This window comes from Embiotoca jacksoni, unplaced genomic scaffold (genome assembly GCF_022577435.1).
Source record: "Embiotoca jacksoni isolate LCO1_2020_lvr unplaced genomic scaffold, fEmbJac1.0.p SCAF_2, whole genome shotgun sequence".
NCBI lineage: Eukaryota > Metazoa > Chordata > Actinopteri > Embiotocidae > Embiotoca > Embiotoca jacksoni.
The window spans coordinates 24,182,746-24,208,098 of NW_027185340.1; the positions used below are offsets into that span (position 1 = coordinate 24,182,746).

The following is a 25,353-nucleotide window of genomic DNA, read 5'->3' on the forward strand; positions in this document are numbered from 1 at the left end:
AGCACCTTGTACTCCCAGGTGGTCTCCCATCCAAATATTAACCAAGCCTAACCCTGCTTAGCTTCAGCTGAGATTGGGAGCACGGACTAGAAGCAGAAACAGGGAGCAGGAGCATTGTCCGGTACTGGAGCAGGACCAGGGATGGAAAGACGGTGGTCAGTCTCACTGGCTCTGACTGGTAGCTCTGCAGCACCTTGTACTCCCAGGTGGTCTCCCATCCAAGTATTAACCGGGCTTGACCCTGCTTAGCTTTGGCAATCAGCTGAGATTGATCGCACAGACTAGAAGCAGAAACAGGGTATCGGTGCGGGAACCGGTGCGGGAACCGGTGGGGGAACCGGAACAGACGGACGGTGACTGGCAGTGACTGGCAGTACCTAGCAGTATGGACCGACACTAGACGACTACAGGGGCAGGGTACATATAGTCCGGGGAGGTGATCAGGGAAATGAGCCACCTGCAGGTGATGATTTGGGGAGAGTGGTAGCAGCTGCTGAGACCGGTGAGGGGTGTGGCCATGGGAGGTGACAGGAGGTGGGGAGAGGAGGACACAGAACACATGGGAAAACAATAACAAACAGATGGGAATGACAGAAAACATGAGGAGAGGTGATTGGGGATAAAACAGGAGCAAACAGTAGGAGCAGACAGGAACCCTGACAATTACACATGGAAGGAATTTGACTCCGGTTATAGCTCAGCGTTCAAAAAACAAAAACACACGGACTCAAATAGACATATAAAACATAAATAGACATATATACAGCATATAAATAAATATAAATGAATATATACATATAAAAGGCTGCCCACATTATTCTCTTCAAAAACAGGTGGAACCGCTGATATTTAAAACATGTAGAAGCAAGGTCACTGTATGAAAAAGGGACAAAAGCATTGTCCCGGTTTTGAGGTTTTGATTTTACTTTAAAGCCTTCATCAAGCACATGTTGGTATCAAAAAACAACTAATGACCAGATGTGGGAGCCGTTAGCTTTAATTCTGCTCTTAATTTAATTCTTCAGAAACATGTTATCAGATAGAACAATGTGTAAACATTTAAATATTTTTTTAGGCAACAGTACACTATACTGGGTGCAACTAAACTATTGTCCCACTCAAATTTATCAGCTATTATATTTGTTATAAATATATCATATTTATAATATAAATATTGACAAATACTGAGATACCATAAAACAAGATGAGGACAGAATTGACTTTATAGCTGGAACGTTTATGAACCCTGGAGGGCTTTCAATTGGAAACAACGGCTTTTCATTTGAAACAAATACAGGAAGTTAAGGTATTTGCCCGGCCAATGGTGTAACTTCACTCAGTGATGTGGCACCCGGCCAAGCAGCGTTGTAACTCACTCAGTCAGTCAGTCACAGTCGTGTGTTTATAGGTCTGGCCTTGATGTTGTGACAACTACAAGCCTATACTTAGACAGCTGTGCTTTCAGCTAAATGTTAATGTTAGCATGCTATCGTCATCACGTAAGTTCAGTGCGTCAGCTAACTTTTGCGAATCAGCACTAAATGCAAAAGTACAGCTTTGGCCGATGCTAATGTCATATATTTTTCAGGTATTTGGACATAAGCGAAATTACTAAACTTATTGGAATTTTGACTTGATGATGGTGCTTCATTAAAGGTCAAGGCACAATACTTAAGTCAGCTTCATGATGAGATTTAGCATCTTAAAACCATAAATATCTAATCCCTTAATTTTGCCCTGAGCTATTGAAAACTTTTACCTGCTACTGGTACGAGAGGAATAAGGAGTCAAAGGATCAGCAGAGCCAACTGAATTTATATTATAAGTCCTTAACTGGATTTATATTATATATATATACATATATATATATATATTGTATATATTTATTATATGGATTTAATGACCTTCTAGCAAGTTTTGTAACAATTGTTGCGGAGATATTTTACACTGAACTCCTAAAGTCAGAAGGATTCATCCTTTGAAGGACATGACTGTAAGGAATTACATAGCAAACAATTCTGTATTTATTCGAGATATTTCAGCGCTGCTCAAAGAGGGGAACAATGTGCCACCCGACATCTCCATCCCTAAAGTCTTACGTCAGTAAGGGTGCATTCACTTTCATCCAAGTGTTACCCAAACTGCTAATTAAAAGACACATAGCAGCATGAAAGAGATGCACAGCAACCACCACCAGACTCCAAATGACCACAGTGAGACTGTCTGGGGGCCTTTTACATGTCTGTCCTCAGGGGCCTATTGTCTCCATAATCTGTTCATGGCAGTCAGGCAAACAGAACCTTTGGCTCTGCCCTCTTCAGTCAGCTGTGTGAGAGCTGCTGTCATTCTGCTGGTGGTTCAGATGGTTGATTAATGCTGCAGGAGACTGAGTGTTTCCTCGGCTCTCCCTCATTCTCACTGTTCATCTGTCTGTCACTGTCCCATCACACACAACACACTCAGATAACCTCTCAAACACACACACACACTGTCCGCCGTCCCTCACTGTTGCCCATTTCCAGCAGATTCTCGCTCTTTTCCTTCTTTCGCTCTCCTCTGTCTGTAAATGTCACGAGCCGCCGCTCACATAAGAAGCTTTAAGCCTTAAGTAGCAAATTCATTTGCATGAGAAGGAGCGTGGTAAATTAGTCAGAAGGAAGAGCGCTTCCAAAAGAGCAACCTGCAGTGCTTATTACTCGCCTTCAGCGGCCTTTAATGAGAAGACAAAAGAACTCATTAGCGACGCTGACGTTAAACAAACACACACGTGGCAATTATTTTCTCATGTTTACTGCCGCAGTTCTGGTTTGTTAACAAATTCAGAAAGCAAACACAGCAGTTTTTCAGGGTGAGAGGGCATAATGATAATATTAGGGCAGCTGAGTGATCTTATAAAATGATGGTGGGTCATAGGTGGGGTTGTAGGAGGTGATTATTAATGGCAAAAAGAAGATTATAGGTGTAGCCAAGAGATGAGGTCATGAAGGGGGTATTAATGAGGGAACAGATTAGTTTGTGCCTTTGAACTTGCGGAGATTAAATTATTATTTGGGGTCACTAATGAGGTTATGGGAGGATACAATTTATACATGAAATGATAGGTGAGATCCAGATGACCAGTTAAGAAGCCGTTGGATTAAAATTTGCTGTGGTTCCTTACTGAATGTCCCGTGGTAATCATTTCAGTTTGAATCATAGACTGAAAGTAAAAGTGGACGTAGTCTATGAGTCTTAAAGTGCATTAACACTTGGGGCTTTTTTGGGGGGCTGGCTCCAAAAAACCTCTGGCTCCAACAGACTCCCATTCAAAACGCGTCAACTTCTCATACTAACACTAACTGTTTTCCACAACTCAATATGGTGTCATTAGCAAAAATCAACTCCATCTGATCAGTGTTGGTCTGTCTCATAATTCCATCATCACTTAAATATTAGGCCTCAAAGATAGCTATGTATGGGAGTGTGCCTGGTTTGATTGGTTTCTGCTATCAGTGGACGGGAATAGTCCAAATATTGTTTCTTCTGGCTCCAAAAAAACAATACTTTAAAAGGGCAGTTCACAAACCAATGTGTGAACAATGGTTTGGACACAACTCTATTTACAAATAAGATCCACTGTTGTCTTAAATGTCCTTCAAAAACATGGAGCATGAAAATGAGCAAATAATCCATTTTGTGTTGCAAATACCATCACACATTTGAAATTTATTGAATTGACAAAACCAGTGGAGATCGATGAACTTGTTCCCTTTGAGACCCCTTGGGGTCTCGGGCCTTTGCCCAGAGGACAATCCAGCCTTTGTATTCCAGCAGTGAGACAAGCAAGTGCACATTGCAAATCTGCAAATGCCCACTTGTGCTATTTACTCCTGCAGGTTGAAATGGAAAGTGTCATGTTGGTTCGCTTTTGGGCACTTTCTACCTACGAAAACTTTGACTGTGTTCCAGAGGTTTTCAAACTGTAAGGTCACATTCATGCAAAGATAAGACAGCATTTTACTGGATAAAGGCTGTAACCATCACGTTAAAACTACCTATAACCATACTGTTCACAGATTGTTCCAACAACTGTGACTCAACCTCCGTCTGTGTGAATTCTTGGCGACAATCACATTATACGACAAAGGGAGAGACATGAGGCAAAAATGCCTATCAAGTGAAGGTGGGACAAGTGCATGCAGGTATTTTAAATCAACAGGAGGTTAGTTGTTTTTAAAACTGATGCATGAAGCCACAGTAGTCTTATTAATGGAAAATATGTCAGGTTAAGATATGTTGGAATTTTCCTTTCACGAAATAATCCAATGTTTATCTGTGTGTCATTAAACATGGTCAAAGAAGAAGATGAGTTGGACTGTAAAGGGCAGCACACAGCAGTGTATGTACTGTAAGTATTTAGTATTCCGGGTCACTGCTGGCCGACTTTCCAAAGCAGCAACATGTTGATGAAATTGCCTTCCTGGATCCACAAAACCGAGCTACTGTATCATGACCACCCCTGTGTGTACGTGCACTTTGCTCTGCATTCAGACCTCTGGACTTTCTTTGGTTGTACATAAGGTGGAAATGTGGTGAAAGTGTAACATATTTAGTTCAAGATGTGATTACAGATGAAGTAAATTAGATTCCAGTCTACACAAAAAGTTGCAGCCATGTGATCAGCTTCTGGAGGAGGTCAATGAAAATAAAGCACGTGGTTACTTACTGTATCAGGATAACCACAGGATGCTTTAAATACTGCCCTTGTCATTTCCATGGAAATGACATGACGTTGTGCTCTCTGAAGTGGTTATCGAGTGGAACGGTAAGTTACCGTTTTTGAATGCTTGGTAAAAAAACGCTGCCCCTCAAAGACCCCTTCCCTCACTTTCAAAGAAACAACAGGAGGCATGTCCAGTCGGGTGGAGTGGATAAGTGCTGTGAAATATGAAAGGGATGCCCACTGACGGATACAGAGGCTTAGTGCCTTGCCAGCTGGGCAACTTTGTGGTTTTGGTGTGTCAGTAGGAGCACTTGATGTGCAGCCTATCATGACAGAAAGTGAACTGAGCGCTTTGGAAACTGTAGCACCGGTGAGGTTGTCACATTTTCATGAATGCCAGTGTTGATATCCAGGGTTGTAATTGTTGGGCTGTCAGCCAGGCAGTCCACCACTTTAGTCCAGACTAAAATATATGTACAACTATTGGATGGATTGCTGTGACATATTTTACAGACAATAATGGGTTTGGTGATCCTCAGATTTTGGGGGGTTTTGTGAAATATCTCAACAATTATCCGATAGATTGCTGTGAAAGTTAGCACAAGTATTCATGGTGCAGAAAAGGATGAGCTCTGCTTTTTTATCCAGCATTACCATGAGGTCATTATGTTCACTTATCCAGATACATATCTCAAAACTATTGAAAGAAAGAAGGCAGAAATTAATGTTAATTAATCTTAGAGAATGTATCCAATTACTTTTGGTGTTAAATTTTCCAGTACTGTGCCTCACACTACAGCATCACAGAGCAGCTAGCACGGCTTTTGGTCTTGATTTTGCAGGAAGATATTTCATCCAACATTCAATAGATTTCTGCTGTCAAACAAGGCATCCAGAACCCTTTTATGTTATTAAGATTTGTCAGCACTTTATAACATATCTATATAATCTCACTTTGGAACGGCATTCTGTGAGTGAACATTGCTGAAGCTTTCAGATTCATTCTCTTCAGATTCCCTGAGATTTTACCCAGAAAGGAGTCGTATATCTCATATGACGGAGCATATTCAGCATGTCACATACATATCAGCTTTCCAGCCAAATGCTGATATGCTTTGGCTCTGACGGATGCGCCTGTCTTGCTTGGCCATGCTGGCAGGTAGCCTGGCAATGATTTAGAGATCCAGCTCTGTCCTATGAATCTGTTCGACCAAAACAAACAGTTCAAGTCTCTTGGGAAATTTGGGATTGGCCTAGCATTGTGGCAGCGTGGACACTTTGGACAAAGCTTGTTTCCCAACTACTTTACATGAAATCACAGAGGACAAATAGATTTCCAACTGTGTAGCGTTGGTTTGTCTCTTCTGGTCCTTGCCTTGTTTCTGCGTTCCTCAGGGATGAGCTGTCAAAATAATCTTGACACACTGATGCGCTTTCTTGCCTTAAACAATCCTCCTGACACTCTTTTTGATGCTTTAAAGAGCTACTTGGGGTTTGACTTGATTTATAATTTGTACCCATGATAGTTGAAGATGTACAGCTGTCTACCTTCTACATCAGAAAACATTTGTTACTGGCTTCTATTTCTTTGGAGATGCTCACAGATTGTGTTTATTTTCCCCAAAGAGATTGACTTCACTTTGAAATACGACTCTTCATTTTAAGGTGAAGATAAACGGCAGTGTGTCTGGCTGTGACCCAGGTCAGCACACAGCAGATTTAGATATAAACTCAAAGCTGCTTTAAACCGTCACATTTGTCATCGGCAAATGTCAACATTTGCTTTGGAAGCAGAAATAATGTCAGTGTGAAAAGTTTAGGAATCACACAACTGGTAGAATCCTCTAAAGAGCAGCTCGGCAAGTTGGCAAACTTCAATACTGAACTCATAAATAGAAATGCCAATGCGTGTTGAAAGCTCAGTGGCTCCCTAAAACCCTCATGAGGGTTAAAGATCCCTTTGTTTTTCACTTTGAGATGACTTGAACTTGGGTAAGGAGTACAACTTTCATGTTGGACCTTTCGTGTTGCTCTACGAAGCAGTAACCCATTTAAACTTAAGCCCTGGGGAAAGCAATGTCAGTCTGTCAGTCAGCCCACCGCGGTGGTCCAGACTGAAATCTCTCAACAACTACTGGATGGAAATCGGAGGCAGATGGATGCTCTGGACATTTTTTGTCAAAGTTCAGAAAAGCCTGTAGAGCAAACAGCCAACGGCCATCAGACCTGTTGAACGGAGGCGAGCAGACGGACTGACTGGCAGCAGCTGACCTAAATACCAATCAATGTCTGTCTATCAGAGTTGTAACAAGCATTTCTACCAATATTACCTTTATCTGCCCAATAGCTTCAATAGGCTAAAATCTGATGAGGAGTGAGGAGAAACAACCTGATTATTAATGAGTCATTAATGTGTAATTTCTGAACAACTGAATATTAGACGGAGCAGCAGATAATGACGAGTTAAAATAGAACAAACTGGAAGATACTGAATCATTAAGTGACAATTATTTTATTAATATCTGTGCAACAGAATAACAATCACATTCTTCACAAGCCGTTCCTAATTGACTGTGGACCAGCTGCTGAGTGGTACAAACTGCAATGCCTCATTCATTACTAATTACTTCGTCATTAGATCTGACATCCTCAGCAAAAACTCAGTTGTCATCTTGAAGTAATGAGCAACTACTTAGTGACGACTCACTACTGATGGAGAAACGAGAGTTTCCTAAAGCAACAAGATTGGTGTTGCAGTCAGTTTACTCCAATAACACAGTGTTAACTAGTGATGCAAAAAACAATTAAGAGCAGCCACATCATTGACAACACATTCTTATTCCCAGGGCATCAAACGGTGAGGTATTGCACGGCACCTTGTATGTTTTATATGGATGCATGGAGTGCAGCGGTCCTTGGCGTCTCACAGGGATTTTTAGGCCCTAAAACATTAACATTAACAGGGTTAAGGACAAACTGCTTGGTTAAGATGAGGAAAAGATCATGGTTTGGGTTACGAAAAGAAATCCACATTGAATTTTACTCTACAATGAAGTTGGCTGAGAGTTCTGGGTTTATTTCAACACAGTATATTGTATCTTAGCCTAACAGTATCTGTGTCTAGGCGACTAACAGATTATCAACAGCAAAGGAAGAAAAAGTACTGAACCCCCTTGAATGTGTGTGTGTGTGTGTGTGTGTGTGTGTGTGTGTGTGTGTGTGTGTGTGTGTGTGTGTGTGTGTGTGTGTGTGTGTGTGTGTGTTTGGGATAAAGTGACATAGACAGGAATAAAAGGTGGAAGTTGGAACAGTTAAGAAAGCCTATTGCATGCAGTTTACCTTTCCAGATCCTTGGCTCCAAACTGTGAGTGTCTTTACTCCAGCCTCACTTGGAGCGGGTAACTTCCTGTCCGGGCCACCTCTGCATTGATGAGAAAAGGCAGAGACATGGAGGTGGGAAACACATCTTCCCAAGTTACCCACAAGGCCACTTTTCTAAAAGGGGATGCCGGTAACAAATGTTTCTGTGAGGTATTCATAACGTCTCTGACAAGGTGCAGCTTGAGGTTGCTTCCTGCACCTAAACTACAAATTGTGGTGGATGTCTTTACTCTGGTGAGAAGAAACAGCAAAGACTTAATGTATTTAAGATGGTTTAATAAATGTTCGAAGGCAATACAAAGTCACACTTACAAGTATGGATCAGTGCTGTGTTTGAACTGACTGACCAGGAGGAACAGAACCCAGGACGTATTTCTACCAAAGTGTGAATTGTGTACGTGACTAGACATAAGTTGTCTAGACTATTCGTTTTTGTGGTTAGGTATGTCTAGGTGTTGCTGCCTATGTCTGGGCGCTGCTGTTTACGTGTAAGGTCAGATGAAGTTTGCTGTATGTGCAAAATCAGATTAAGACATGCATGAACAGTGGAAAATTATCAACGACAGGTCAACAACATGAAAGGGACAATGAGTTCATAAGCACATACAGTAAGGATGAACAGTATAAGAATGAACATTAAATCAATGGTTATAGGTAATTTTCCCTCACAAATGAAAACTGGGTTGATTAAGACTTTTCTCATCGATTACAGCTTAGTCAACCAATTAGGAGCAGCCTATTTTACCACCATCTATTGGATTTCAAGATGGATTTTCAAGATTTAGCAGGCCAAGTGCCCTTTATTGAAATGTTAAAGAAAGTATAACAAATAATGTATGGATCTGCTCAGAAACGTTCTAGGTCCTTCCTTGGCCCACGCTACACTCTGCCAATAAATTTCATGAAAATCGGGCTGGCTGTTTTTTCCTAATCCTGCTGACAATCAAAGAAACAAAACATAACTTCACCGGTGGAGGGATTGGCTCCAACAGCAGCAAAGAAGCGGGGAGTTTGTCTGCAGGAGTGTTTAAGTAAACCAAAGCTCTGTTACAATGCATCATATGAAGTGTAGGATATTATATTCAGCAGTAGTATTTGTAAGATTATATTGTGATTTGAGTGAAGAGATATATAATCCCGCCATGGCAAATAACAAAATGGTTAGTTTAATGACTTCATCTGTTTAGATGTGTTTATCGAGGATGAAGATATACCTGCATGATGGAGAATCTCTTGAGTGTTGTTCAACTAAAAAAGAAAGCAATTTTAAAAACAAATTCAAAGTGACAGCATGGAGACAATCCTGCCACTGGCTGTGTTGGGCTGCTTTTAAGTCTCAGTCTGTTCCTGATTGACTGTCACAAAACCTGGAATAATTACATTTCTCCTGCATTTATTTAGACATCTTCAAAAAAGTTAAACCCTGGAGTGCATGTTGGTTTTGTGTTCAAACCGGTGGAGAAATGTGCTGTTAGAGGTCAAGGTCCACAACAGGTGTGTTTCCATCCGGATGTTTTTACACGCAGTTTCGACTGGCGTAACGATAATCCATCTTCTTGAATAAATGATGATGTGCATGAAGCGTGTAAATTTAACATCGACTGAGGCTCCACTTAAAGGCACCAGCTGGGGAATTATCTCCACTAGCTGTTCCTCTCAACGAACCAACTCCTAATATTCACGTAAAGGTAGCGAATGGTAAAAAAAAGGACTGAAAAAAAGGAAAAGCTCAGAGCTATATGATTCAGTCAAGTGTTATATGATACACTTTTAGTTTGCATGACTGATACCAATCTAGTTTTTTTTTATTCTGTCATTCTTAATACTTTAATTAGGATTACCATATTTTTAATTAGTCTTTATCTTTAATACCTAAATCCCATTTTACATTTCCTGTCTCTGCCACCAGATTGGAAATGAAGATTTGAAATGAATAGATCCCCACTGCTGTGTATACAGTAAACCATCCTTTCACATGACAGCTCCAATCAGCTGTGAGAATAGCGTTCTAGAATGTAAAATAGGAAGCAAACAGCGGTTTAAAGTGCCCCTTACGTATCCTGTTTGATGTGCTTTTGGAAACCTCTTCACACACTCTAACAACCATCCAAATGAAAGCATAGTTTTCTCTAAACATAAACCAGCACCCCCCCCCCCCCCCCCCCCCCCCTTTCCACACAGGACATGGCTTTTTTCATTCAGTTGCTTGGTAATCGATGCTCCTCATGCGGAAGCCTCGCTCAGCCTTTGGTCCTTTGGTCACCAGAGGCAACAGTGTAAAACAGAAGGAGCTATGGGAACAAAGTATTCCAGCCTGAGCTCAGTGGATGCCTGCCGAGTCCTCCAATTTGCCAAATTTGATCCCTGTTCCCGTCTCAGTCCAACCACCACTCTTTAGAGCCGCATAAATGACTTCAGGTAATTTTTAAATCCTCATTTTCTTCCTCCTCTCCCTCCCTCCTGGCAGTGGATATCTGTCAGCAGGTTAATGTCTTTCTGCTCTGTGCTTTGTACACTTAAACCCATCTATCCATCCATGACTTCTGCCTCCCCCTCCTCTGTTTCCAATGTTGATAGTGTTCCTCAGAGAATGTCTGACAGGAAACAAACACTTCTGTTTCAAAGCCTTCGGGGTTTACCCTCTTTCTCTCAATGATGCACGATTAGATTTACTTAAAAAATTAGACTCCATTTCTTCCGCGGATTGGATTCCCTTGCGAATCACTCCAAACTCAATCCACATCTCAGCAGTTTTAACATAAGTGCTGAGTTTATTCAGCTACAATGTTGTGCATGTTAGATTGTTCAACTACAAATAATCTTAAAGTCGGAAACAGACAATCTGTTTTCATTTACTGTCTAGATCTATTTTTCAGAGCTCACTGTCACCTGAGATAACCTGTCAGTCAGTGGCTTTTTCTCTGGTCTTTATTTATGTGTTAATGTATCATAGCTATTGCTCTTAATGCTAACAACAGAGAGTGAATTATTCTACCTGGGCCAAGGTTGCCAAGAAGGCAGCAAGACCCCCAATCTGACACAGCCCCAACAAAAATGCATGAGAAATAACAAAACATCTTAGTGTCTGAAGAATAACTCCATACTATAACTCACACCATCTGTAACCTCCAAAAAACCCTGGCAAATATTGAACCTCATCTCTCTGCTGCTTCTCTTACAATGACGTAACACATTTGAGCTTTCATCAGGGGCCAAAACTTCTTTACACACATTTCAACCTTTTTTCGAGTGTCACATTCTAAAGTGACAAACTACAGGAAATACTGGGTCACCTGGATAAAACTAATGCTGTCTAATTCTGGTTTAGTTTGTGTTGTTAAAGCAACCTGTTGATTTGGTCACTTTAACTAAGTACGTTGCAGTGGTGGCCATTATTTAGCAAACCTAATTGAAAGAAGCGGGGTGGACAAATTGAAAGAAACATCTGTCAGGATGTAATGCATGTACCAGTCAGGGTTTTTCCTAACATTTTTCAAAGATTCCTGATACAGTATTCTCTCTTATTCTCTCCTCTGCAGAGGTTCATGCTTTAGTCAGGCGTCGGGCGGGGGTACAAAAACTGTGGACATCCCCTTAGTCTGGGGCTCTTTTTCTTGATTTGGTCTTGGCCCCTAAGTTCCAGTGACATGACTTTATTCATATACGAGGGACAATCAGAGTTCAGAGACTGCTACTGATGCACGTGAATGGGGCGTGTGACTGTGACGTGCACAGAGGAAGCTACTGTATAACCTGCATGAGTAAATACTCCAAGTTACATTGTTAAATCCACATCAGCACCTGAGTTACACACCTTTTTGTGATCACAAGTATGTTTGCTTTTCAACATGAAACTTGAGCAAAGAGCACCCTTCAAATTTGATGTCCATTTCTATTGGAATAGCAGGAGAGTAAGCCACATGCAGCTAAATCTGGGGAGTAGGATATTGGTGACCAACGATTGTGTTATAGTCGAGAAACCTGAGTGGACACGTTGTCATGTGAGAAAAACCGAGGTGCCATCGCGCCACAGTTCAAGGTGTTTGTAACAAATGTTTTCCGTCAGACACCTCAGAACGTCACAGTAGAAATCATTGTTGATAGTCTGACACTCGGGAACAAATTCATGGTGCACAATCCCCTGGATGTCAAAGAAAACCCACCTGACCTGACACGCCTTCTTCAGTCTTGAACAGGGACATTCTGCGCCTTGGAAAAGTGAATGTACCTCAAAGCACCAGCTAATTGCTTCATTGCTGTAGACTTTCTGAGGCCTTTCAAGGTCATACAATAATGTGTAACTTATATGCTATTTTTGATCAAGTGACTGGAATACTTTATCACAAAAGTGGTAGCTTCCCCTGGTCCGTTCACGACGCTGTTCTGTTCAGGAGCCATCTCAGCACTTTTTGATCCCCTCCTGTATGGTATAACCTTTCATTCAAGTCAAATGCAATTCAAAGTGATTTACAAATGATTGACAGATGCAAAGCATAGTAATATGGATCAAAAATACATATTAAATACTCAAGAGAAAACAGGGTGACTTGTAAAATGTAAATTAATAGAAATAGGAAATAGATTAAAAGGAAAGTGCTTTTACTTTAGAATAATTATTTGAATAATACAGCAATAAAAGAGAAGTAAATGGTTTGAGAAAAGTTGAGAGAATGAAAGACAAGTAAAAATGGTAAAACACTCCACGTATTCAATAGTTTATAATAAATGGATTAACAGAGTGAAATGTTAATTACAATTGTACTGGACCACACTCCTCTCTGGAAATTAACATCAGCAGTAACAGCTGCATGAAAGAAAGGCAGCTGAGCAAAGTTCCTCCTTCTCTTAAAGATGCTGTAAAGCAAATTCCAAGATTTGCTTCTCGGTACATTATATATGTGTGAAATGAGTTGCTGAAAGCATGTACAAAGCTTTTAAACTTTGTCGCACTGAAATGTGGAGTTAGACCATTAAACAGTTTCTCACCCATCTTCAGCTCAGGTTTTTTTAGGCGGGGCTAAAACCTAACCTATCTACGTCATAACAACCTATCTACGTCACAACAACCTATCTACGTCAGATCACAGATGGTTTATATAACCTTCTGCATGGCTCCTCCTCTCACGGTGAAACACTATAAAAGCCTGCAGCTCATTTACATAAGAGGTCGTCCCACTGGACTTCAGTTCTACTCCTGTCTAGTCAGATAGTTATTGTACATCAGCTAGCTGCTACAGGACGTCTCCCTCCACCTGCAAGTGAATCTTTCCTGGAAGCAAGAACCTCCAAAGCAGCGCTGCATCGTTGTTTAAATGTCCGACTGATGAAGAAAGGAAAAAGAGGAGGATTGATTTCATGAAGAGCTAAAGGAGACTTTAGGATTAACACCAACAGCCGTCTGCAGTGATCATTTCATGGTGGATAGTTTCAACTTGGACCGGAGACGGAGTTCACAGATGCACCGCTTCTCCTGCAGCGCCAAGCGGATCAGAGTTTCACCCTCACGGCCGTTCATCTTCCGCTCACACCGGCACCGTCCACCGCCGCTGGACCGGACCGGACCACGCCGCCGGACCGCCGGCAGTCTCCGCCGCTACCATCGGTAGTCTCGTCCACCACCGCCAGCAGTTCACCACTCAGAGTAAGTTCTGTGTGCTTGTTATAATTATACTTGATAACTTTTCCACAGTAACTCTGCTATATTTAGTCCGCGGTGAAAACCGCTAACGTGATTTTATTCGGTGTAGAATAACTTTATTTTGGTGAAATGGAAGCTAATGTGTTAATTAGCTTCTATTGAGCTCGTAGCAGAGTTCAGAGGAAAATGCTTCAGTAACCACAGATTGTTTTATGCGTCTCAATAAAGCTCCGATAAAGACCTATAAAATATGTAACTCTGTGTTTTACATGTCGGGGTGATGGTAAACATGGACCAGAGGAGATCTAGTCCTCACATTAATGAGGGTTGTTGTTGTTGTACTCCGGTGTAACGTTACAATCACCGACCCTCTCAGTTACATGTACCGGTACCGGTCCGGATAAACAAACCCGACTACATGTGCAAGAGGTCGCAGAGAGGAGGAGGAAGAGGAGGAGGTGGAGGAGGAGGAGGAGGAGGTGGAGGAGGGACATCAGTGGAAGAGAAAGACTGTCTGTTAGACCTGAGCAGGTTGAAAGTTTGAATTGACTTTAATTGATGTGATGTAATGAATTGATGTGATGTAATGAATTGATGTGATATAATGAATTAACATGTGATGTAATGAATTGATGTGATATAATGAATTGATGTGATGTAATGAATTGATGTGATGTAATGCAGCGTTGTTCATGTTGCAGTCGTTACAGAACTAAATCAACTCCTCCTCTCTTATTATCTCCACGATTGTAATTCAGGTGGTTAGAAGTAGTTGGAGACTCACTGTCTTCTGTCTCTGGTGTCCAGTTTGACTCCTGTGTTACAGCTCAGGGGGACAAGCTTCATTTATATGCATCTGTATGTTTCACTCATTGGACAAATAAATTCTGATTCTATTGTTTTCATAAAGCAGGCTGCTCCGTCCACCAGAGAGACAGAGGACCAGTGGGACATCATGCATAAAGTCACCGAGAGGTTGGATGTCAGACGGACCGCTTAGTGTGGAAAAGAACTGCAGCCACAGGACTGTCATACACAACACCTTCCAGGGAGGGGGCGGAGCTTCAGCTCTTCAGGACACGCCCCCCAGTCTCAGAGCAGAGAAGACTGATGATTTTCTCACTATTTCAAACCCTAATTTAACAAACTTGTCAGTGTTTTATTTCATTCAAATTTGGATGGGTAGTTAACAACCCACACTTCTGTGGTGTGATGAACTTAAAACTGATTTTCATTTATACTTTACAGCATCTTTAAGCTGTCTGGTTTTCTTTTTTAGAAAACCTGTTGGCCATGTGGTAAATAAGCAAGTCCATTTCATTACACTCAATTTTGGTCTGTTTATGTGATGTACTTCTACTTCCTGGCACAATGTCATTACTATAGCAACCACTGTGGATAAGACATAATGAGGGGCTGCCAACTGGACAAACAGAGCGAACCTGATGACTTGCAATATAAAATACAGATATTCAATCATGAGGAATGGATTCTTATTGGATGTGCAAAAAAAATTATTTGGACTGACGGTTTGAACATCAGACTGAGTGATTCCAGAGACATAAATAGACAATCAGGCTATCAACATGAATTTCTAAATCATAAAATTTTATTAAATGTGCTTCCTGGTAAAATACGGTGCAAACACCACAAAAGACACAGAATATTCAAATTTCATAATTTAAAACCAAATGATCTGACAATGATAAAAAAAAAAAAAATCTAACCTTAAACCTGTAGTAAGTGATTTCTCTAGCCTCTTGCGCACAGTTAAAAAAAAAGCTTAAACATTACGCTGGCATATCATCCCCTTTTCATAATGACGATATGGTGAACGTGTTTGCTGACAGCCTATTATACCAGCCAGCAGCTAATAAACACATTCAGTGCCTTTGAGACAAAGCAAGACCCGTTACCTTGAAACAAACCTCAAAACATATGTAATTCATTTGATGTTTGACAAGATCATTAATATGATTTAATCACTATACTATATAGAGTCAGTGAGCTCTGAGGAACGCTATCAACATTGGAAACAGAGGAGAGGAAGGCAGAAGTTATGGACGGATAGATGGGTTTAAGTGTACAAAGCATGGAGCAGAAAGACCTTAACCTGCTGACAGATATCCACTGGCAGGAGGGAGAGGAGGAACAGAGTAATATTATTGAATTTCCATTTTTTTTCAGTGTTCTTAATGAAGTTGCTGTGGCGCAACATTTTTGTGCAGAGTTGAACTTGTTGATTGGAGAGATTATCTCCTGGAACGTCGTGGTGATCTTTTCCACCCGTTATCTCTTTAATTCCTGGACTCCAGAACACAATGTGCCTAACAGCTCTTGGCCTGCACGGAGCCTTGACCTAAAACCCCATCCAGTACCTGTGAGATGAACTGGACCCCCAAATGGGAGCCAGACCTTATCATCCAAGATCAGTGTGCCTGACTCACCTTACTGAGGCTCTGATATGTGAATGCGAGCAAATCCCTGCGGGAGGTTCAGCATCTGCTGGAAACACTCAAACCAGCAGAGTGGAGAGCGTCACAGCAGAAAGTTAATGAGTATATGGTCATTTCATACTCTGTGGGTGCCATTTAGGGACCAGTTATTCCTGTAGTTTGGACCTCTGTGTCTTCCTCCGTGATTTTTATATAAGATATAGACTTCATTTCACTTTGTTTTTTACTTATCCTCCAGCAGAGACTGGTTGATGCGCATAAGCCTTGCACTTGTACTTATAAGATAGGACAATAAACCTTACTATCGCTTGGAATTATGTTTTCATTTTTATTTGCTCCCCAGTCCGTTTGACACTGTTGCAGGTAAAATAAGGCTAAAACTGTCATACATGTTATGAAAATAATTGTTGCAAAAAAAAAAAAAAAAAAAAAAAAATACATGTCATGAAAATACATCTAAGAACACATTAATTAAATGGAACACACACATGTAATTAGAGTCAGATCTTCCCATGCGATCCCTTTCAACTTTTGGAAAATCTTGGCAATTTTTTTATTTTTAAAAAAAAAATCTGAATTAACATATAAAGTTGATAACCAACGTCGTAGTACTGATTATCTCTGACTGCAAGTTTCTGCTTTGTTGAGCCAGCTCAGACACAGAAACCCCGGAAATGTTGAACTTGCTGCATAGCACACATATACCTCTGGTATACAGTAAATCCGTGCATTTATTTATGTTTGTGTTTATGAGTGTGTATTTTCACTGTCCCTCATGTTGTGGCATGTTGACACATGTTGGGCAAAAATATGTGCTCTGTCTCCTTCTTCTGGGACTGTTTTCATGTTTTCCCTGAGTTCATTGTTTTTTACTTCAGTAAAGTTGAGTGAGTGGTTCATGCAGTAAACTGCCTCATCAAGCAGCAGATGAAAAATACAGCAGCAGTCATTAGATGCAAAGCTGTTTGTTCTTTCACCTCATCAGGTTCTGGAGCAGCAACTGAAACAGTTGCTATACATCTGTTATGAGGTGTGCTTTATAAACGGACCCCAATGCAGACACACAGCAAAGTCTCTTTGGAACCAGGTATTTATTTCTCCCAGGCAGAGATAACAAACGGGAAACACACCAAATGTCTAAGTCCAACAGGGAGGAAGAAAACTCTTCTTCCTCTGATGTCCTCTCCAGCACTGAGGAGAAACTCCGTCCACAACGCGGAAGGCTGTGATCGCTGACACGAACCAGTTTCTGGAGTCCGATGCGCGTGCACACGCTATTACGATTCAAGCCGGAAGTTGGCTGGCAGGCAGGCAGAACGCAGCGGGGGCGTGGCTCCACTGGGGGAATCCCGAGGTCCTCCACAAGCGCAGCAGATAGGCAGGATCGACTGTGTGACACCCGAGGCTCTACACAGGATTGCCAAGCCTTCGACAGCTGATCTCCTCGTTCAGGTGAATGGTGGAAACAGATGGGGAGTCAGAACCGGAATTTCTCAGGCAATGACAGACTTACGGGATGGGATGTCGGGTAGGTTTAACGGACGGACTGGCGAAGAGCTGACGGGAGATCTGGGTATTTAATCCAGCTGGAGGTGATCAGTGGAATTGGCTCCAGCTGGATCTCTGGAGAAGGTGCGTGAGTGGGCGGAGCTTGGAGGAGGGTACTGCAGCAGAGAAAACAAACAGAAGCACATGGCACAACAATAACAAACAGACAGGTGAATGACCACACACATGAGGAGGGGAGATCTAGGGTAAAACAGAGGAAAACACACTAGGATCAGACAGGAATCCTAACAGTACCCCCCCTCAACAGGAGCCTCCTGGTGAACCGCCAAGTTTGTCGGGGTGCTCTTGGTGGTAGGTGCATACCAGCTCCGGATCTAAGATCTGGGAGCGGGGTACCCAGCACCGCTCCTCCAGTCCATAACCCTCCCAATCCACCAGATACTGAAACCCCCTACCTCTTCGGCGGACATCCAGGAGGCGATTTACCGTGTAGATGGGGCTGCCATTGATGAGTCAAGGGGTGGAGGGGGTTCGGCCGGAGGGTTTCAGAAGGGTAAAACAGAGGAAAACACATTAGGATCAGACAGGAATCCTAACAACATCCGGCTAGAACTCCTGGGCTCGACTCAATGCCGGCCAGCCCATATATTCACATATGAACGGACCCCACGGCTAAAAAGTGTAAGTGGCATAAAGAATGATGAAGGATGATTATAATATAAAAAAAAATGCAGATCTCCACTGGCTGGATCAACCTCCTTGGGGCCCTTGGCAGAACTGCTGGGACCCACTAATCCTCCATTGTATAGGTTATGGTTGTGTGTGTGTGACATGGCCAGCATCATGGTTAGAGAGTGTATGTTGCGCAGATTGTCAGGCTGTCTGAGACTAATTAGTGCTTAGACTTTTACAAGTCAAACTGACTTGACTGTGGATGGTGCTGTGTCTGACAATGCTCTCTTTAGTCTCCTGCCAGCAGGGTGGCTATTCATCATGTAATTACATGGCGACATGATCAGCTGAATCAAAATCAGAGAGCAAATGACATTAAACAAACCATAGAGGCCCAAAAGGTTAAATAGATCAACCAAGGCTGCTCCATGCAGCTCTGGAGTCCTTTTCCATCAGAGGTAAGCACTTCTGACAGTCTCTGTACACAGCTTAACAGAGAAATAGGGCGGGTGTAACAAGTCTTATACAACAGTGAAAAAGTCCTTCAACGCCGGCTTCCTGGTCGCTTTGATGAGGCAGTTGCCCAGAGCAAAAATAACCTCTAATTCCTCTCTTGATAGAAGCGGGGATGTAAGCTGAAAGAGACTGAAAGAGTGGCGAGATACAGAGTCCCGAGTGAAAAATAGCCTGTGTTGTGCTCATCCATTTGTCCTCAACTGCATGAGATAGAGGAGATTTTTCTTTTTGTGTGTCTGAGCTGCAGCAAGAAGCACAAAACAGCCCAAACAAAAACAGAGCAGCAGCAGGCAAGCGTTCAAATCATCCTTCCTTCTCCTCTCTCGCATGAGCAGACGCAACAAAAGGTAACAAAAGGGCAGAGCCATTATCAGGCTCTGCTGGCCAGATGTGAAACAGCAGGGCAAAAAAGGTTGGGACGTGAAAGAAAAATGCCAAAATGAGAGGGCAGGTTTGCAAACAGAGAGAGATGAGGAGGGGAGGGGGCAAGGGATGAATGTGGGCAAATACAAGAACCAACATGTTATATAATACTAGTATTTAAATTTATTGGATGAAGAAAAGTGGAAGCCCATTTTAGCCAAATAAAGAATTACGAAGAAAAGTCACTTAAACTTTTGAACATATTTATCAAATTGGTCAGAATAAAAAAAAATTAAAAAGGGTAAATCAAAAATTTTGCCTTATTAAGTCAAACTTACAAAATGATAAAAGTCTAATTTATGTGGTAAAAAGACAAAATGATGCACTAAAAAGTAGAGTTTGAATTAGTAAATCATAATGATCATGAGATTACAAGGGAAAATTATGAACTAAAAGACCACATTTTGACACACAAAAAAAATAGTTATTTGTTAAGCAGTTAACATTATGAGATTTGGTTGTCAAAATTATTGGATAATATGGATATAAAATGAAACAAAAAGGAAAGAAAACATAAAATCTGTTTTCCTACTAAAGCTATACTGTGAGATAAAGTTTAGAATTTGAGATAATAAAAACTAGAAAATTATAAAATAAAAAGTAAAAATTCTGAAAGAAAACATCTTAAATTTCTCTTACTAAGGCAAATATGTGCAGTGAATCAAGAATTTGAGATTAAAAAAATGCAAAATTCAAAAATAAATTCTACTTTTAGTGTCTAAGATGATTTAAATCTGTTTTAAAGCATCTGAGTGACCTGAAAAGTGCTCTTTAAATAAATATTATTACCATCACCCACAGATGGTAAAAAAACAAAAAAGATTATTTCTGAAAGTAGGGTACTGTACCTTTACTATGAAAGATAATAGAGTAAACTCTTATTTCTGGAAGTCGACATTGTTGGTGTTTACTTCTGAAAACGTTTCTACTTAGTCCTGACAGGAGCGTATAATTAAAGCTGAATAATCAGGGCTTATGATGACGCACTGCTTTAGCGTGCTGTAATTTTGACGGAGCTTGTTTGCTGCAGTCTCAGGGGAGGAAACTCACTTCTCCATCCAAGACCACTGAAGACGAAACTCACCAGCTACTGTCTCACTTGTGACCTCTCATCTGGAAACGCCTGCATGTAACTGTGTGTTTGTATGTGTGTGTGAGTATTTGCAGGGTGGTAACATGTATGCTGACCTCCTGACTGAAACCAGTGTGTTTATGTTCCTCCTGTGGGCTCCTCACTTCTTGTCAGCCTACAGCAGCGTTGTGAATCTGCTCTCACTGACACTTCTTTACTCGGCATCTTTATCACATCACTGCAATTTACTTATGTTCAGATTTCATTTTCTGCTGCCCACTCATGTGCGTCCCTGATGACTGTTTTTCTTTTGAAACAACCAAGTACATTTTGGCTTAAGTTGCTCCAACAATTTCCCTTTCCACCTCCACTTCCCCACAGTCCCAATTAATATCTAGTTTATTTTTCAAATTTCTGCTGCTGCTGTTTCTCCTCTATTATTGATGGTGAAAAAGCTCCTGCTGCAGCGATGACACCATTTCTTTCAGTGATTAAAAAACATCTATTTTTTGTATTATTTATTTTATATTTTGGTGATTCAGTCAGCTGTTGTTTACTTCATATGTTGGCCTGAAAACTGAGTCCATACTGTTTTTTTTTTAATTGCTTTTCATTTGTGGGTTAATTAGTGCAGTGTATGCTGCATGCCAGCTGCTGTAATGTGTCTTAGATAATTGCATTCACTGTTTGTATAGCTTCTTCAGGAGTCTTCATGCACACATGCTGTCATAATGTTGTATTAGGTATCTCAGAGGTCATGGATGGTTAAGCTCACACTAGAGGTGGATGGAAAAAGTGGATTCACATAATCCTGATTCTTATCCTCCAAGCTTCTAAATCCATCAGCAAACGAAAAAAAAAAGATTTTTGTGAGACCATTAGCACTCACCTCAAATAAGCCATTTTACGATAGCAACACCACAGCAGCAGCAGCAGCTATAGTTCCTTACACTGTGATGGGAGTGTGTAGTTTTAATATCTGTTCTGTTGCCCACAAAGCACACATTCACCAACGTGCACTATAGCACCGGGACAGAGTGTAACGGAACATATCTTGAAATTGACAGGCATCATCTGGATTAAATGACTTAATAATAAACTATTTGTATAGACATTTATATATACAGTATTTTGTGAATACTTCAGCACTAACAACAAAGACCATCTTATCAACATGCTCACACTCAACACACAAACCTTCCATCAGCTCTGGTGAAGAAATACCATTGAGTATACAGTACTTACAGTACACTACAGTTTAGTTTCATGCCATAAAACCATAAAATCGTCTCACACTCCATTCTCAGATTTTTTTTTTTAATATTAGTCACGGACTACAATCAATGGTTTCTCACACATCCTGCTCTTCCACCAGAGAAGTTCTGGTTATTGGACCAGTTCTGTTCTGGAACCAGGGAGGCCATTCAGAAAACCAGAATCACATTCCCACCAAATTTTAGCAGAACCTACATATTTTTTTTTTTTCTCTAACTCTACCAAACAAGATCCAGACTTCTTACTTTTAGGGCCCGAGCACCAAAGGTGCGAAGCCCTATTGTTATTCGTAAAGTTATTATTGTTTTTATCCTCAAAGTTTAAATGCATTTTTGGAGGCTTTCTCATATTCAAAAACTCATGAAAATTGATACAAAAATCTCTCCCAGCGAATTTTTTTTGTATTTTAGTGGAGTTGCGATTGGGTGTGGCCAAATGGCTCGCCAGCGCCCCCTACACAGATGCCCCGGCGGCTACATTTACGTACATGCATGAAAATCGGTGGACATGTGTATCACACCCAGACGTACACAAAAGTTACTTTGCACCATTACGTCAACTCAACCGGAAGTCCCCCATTTTGAATTTAGTCACCATTTTTGGCATGTACTTTAACAAACTCCTCCTAGGGATTTTGGCGGAACAACTTGAATTTTTTTCTGTGCAGTCTTAACATGTTTGGGATTAAAAGTTGTTCAAAGAATTTGTTTTTGTCGATGGGTGTGCCCGTGGTGTGGCAGCCATTTTGAGCGTCTCGCCATGAAACTACAAGTTGCTGTAACTTTTATGTACATATTCCGATCTTCCACAAATGTTACATCGCTGATAAAAGTCCGGCCCTGCAGACACCTGTATGGTCATATTTGCTCATAGTTGTAGCGCCCCCTGCTGGCAACTTTCACATGGTTTGTCGAGCTGGTTGATCACTTGAACCTAAATTCGGGTAAGAATAGCCTTAACATGTTGATGATGATATATTGAGAAGCCTGTGCATTATAGTCACAGGGCATCTCCACAGTGATGTGGCAAACTTTGATGTTTCGCCACGACACATGAAGTTGATGTTTAAGGTCAAAGGATGGTTGAAACCTCATGAAACGCAGCACATACATCCAGCGTAGTGAGATGATACATCTGATGTGTTTTGCAAGTGGGCGTGGCCAAACGGCTCACTCGTACATGCAGTCATACTGATACCAAACTACTGGTCAACAACAATACAAAAACCCTAATATCAAATTTCCATACAAAATAATGATCCCATTAGTACATTTGAATGCTATAGTATGACTTTTTTTTCATATTTCAGACAACATGCTGTGTATGACAGTGGTGCAGTGGTTAGAGCAGTTGCCTCACAGTGAGCAGTAACTGGGTTCGATCGCCACTTGGGGCATACGTGTCAGTTCAGAAAAAGGTCATACTCCAAAAAGTGATAAAAAAAAAAGTCATTTTTGTATAGTATATAGTATAGCCAGGGCGATGCGGCTAAGTTTGATGTTTACGGTCAAACGATGCTCCAAACCTCATGAAACTTTGCACATGCGTCATGCACCGACTTTCATGAGTATTTGAAGATGTTAAAGCTGCCGAAAAAAGAAGTATAAGGAACAAGGTCGAGAAGAAAATTAAAACTGTAAGCGGGAATATGCGGACCCTTGCGTGCTGCACGTCAGGTAGCCGGCAGCCCTGACCCGCTGGATCCCCGACGTGCAGCGTGCGAGAGCCCGCATATCACTGCTTGCAGTTTTAATTTAGCTTTTACAATCATATTTCTAATATTCACGAATCCAATAGAGTTATGTGAACCAATTATGGATGTTGCACAGATGTGTAACTAAGTGGATGAAATTTAGAGTCGAAAACCAGAACAGAGCCAGTCCTGCTCAAGTAAAAACACCACGACACGACGACCACGTCTTTATTAAATCATGAAAACAATTTGAGAGAAGCTTCTTTCAAACCAGCAATGAGCGTGACTCAGCTCAGCTGCGTGTTTCTGATCTGCGGTTATTGGCCCTGACAAGCTGCTTGGTGTTTATCAAGTGTTGTCCGTCTATACTGTTCTTTTCTCTTTCTGCTCTCCATTCTGCCAACCGTTTGGACAGCTGGCTGCCAGCCTCAGAGTTTGGCTTCTTCCTGTTAAGAGGGAGTTTTTTTTCTCACCAGTGTTGACAAATGCTGCTTAAGTAGGAATTGTTACATTTGCTGTTTGTAACATCTTGACCTTGATATGTAAAGTGCTCTGACATGGCTCATGTTATGATTTGGTGCTCTATATATTTCATGTAATCATGTCAATCATGTCTGAAATACACAGTCAACAGTTCTAACCCACTCTATTTACCAATTTTAATGGAGCTACTGCTTCCTACAGTGTCTGTGAATGACTCTGCCTTGGACTTTGTCTCTGCTTTTGTCTCACTGAAGAAATATTGTATCTTTTTTTTCAAATCAACAAATACACCAAACCAGAGAGAAACATGCAAATAAATGTATTTAAAATCACAGGATTTTTAGCATTTGGTGATGTTGTAGTTATGTTAAGCAGAACCACGGCGTTCCCTACAACATACACGACTGGTATGTCGAGAGAAACACATTAAAGAGATATCAGTTGCAAATTTCAGCAGAGTGTAAAGCAAAGTGTCTTATAAGTCAATATTTTGTCCTATAAGTGTCCTCTGTCTTCTGTGATCCCTTTTTGTGACTCAAATATTGTCAGGTTCTGGGCCAGAATTTGTTTTAAGCAATATTACACTCGAGGGTTTGCTTTAATATCATTATTGGCACTTGCTCAAGCGCCTCGGTCCTGACCACATTACTGTCGAGCCAATAATAACATTAAACCACACCCTAGACTGTAATATTGTGATTATACAAGTTACCATCTAAATAAAATATGTAATGTAATGTAAATGCATTGATATTGTGGGGCAATTCGCTCTCAAAATATAAAACAATTTGTTAGTTTGAGCTCCATTTCCATGGCAACCCATGGGATATGACTAACAACTGGAAAACAATCAGTCACATCAGTCGAAGTGAATGTAATGTATGCAATGTTTATCACCCCAGGAAGTAGGCCAACCCTTAGTAACAACGTAGCAACAGAGACGAGATCTGGTCCGTTTTATTGCTTTCTAGAGATGGTTTCTTAAACTCAATAAATACAGAACATAGAAACACTAAACTGCTTAGTTTGCTCAATCTCATTGTAAGTAAGATAGCCGCTGAAAAAAGATATCGTTGGAGTCATGTATTTTTAAGATTTTAGCACTGTGTCATGTTAAAACCAAACTGGTCAAGCTAGTGTCCGACTATCTGGGTGCTCAGAGCAACAAAAAAGGACCAAAAGAGACCTGATTTCGCAAAATGGGTCACATTTAATAGACCTATAACAAGTAAAAACAACATTATATTGAATATGAAATTCAATTCCAATTATATATTCCCATTGAGATGGCAGAGGTATATTTCTAGTGATGAGCAGGTTGTGATGTCATGCTGATTTGAGCACGTTCCAAATGTTTAGTTGACCAATCAGATCTCTGGGTCGGAAATACTAGCTGTATAATCTGATAACCTCATTCAGATAAATGCAATATTGGTGGTATTCAATTCAATCCAATCCAATTCAATTAAATTCAATCCAATCCAGTCCAATCCAATTCAATTCAATTTTATTTATGTAGCGCCACATCACAAC

The 25,353-nt window shown here is 40.9% G+C and overlaps 1 protein-coding gene across 1 annotated transcript in view; it reads left to right on the plus strand.

The window, feature by feature from the left end:
* LOC138201552 (5-hydroxytryptamine receptor 2A-like) overlaps positions 1-25,353 on the plus strand; it is an 87,523-nt gene that overhangs the window by 1,812 nt on the left and 60,358 nt on the right. The gene's annotated exons all lie outside the window — the stretch shown is intronic.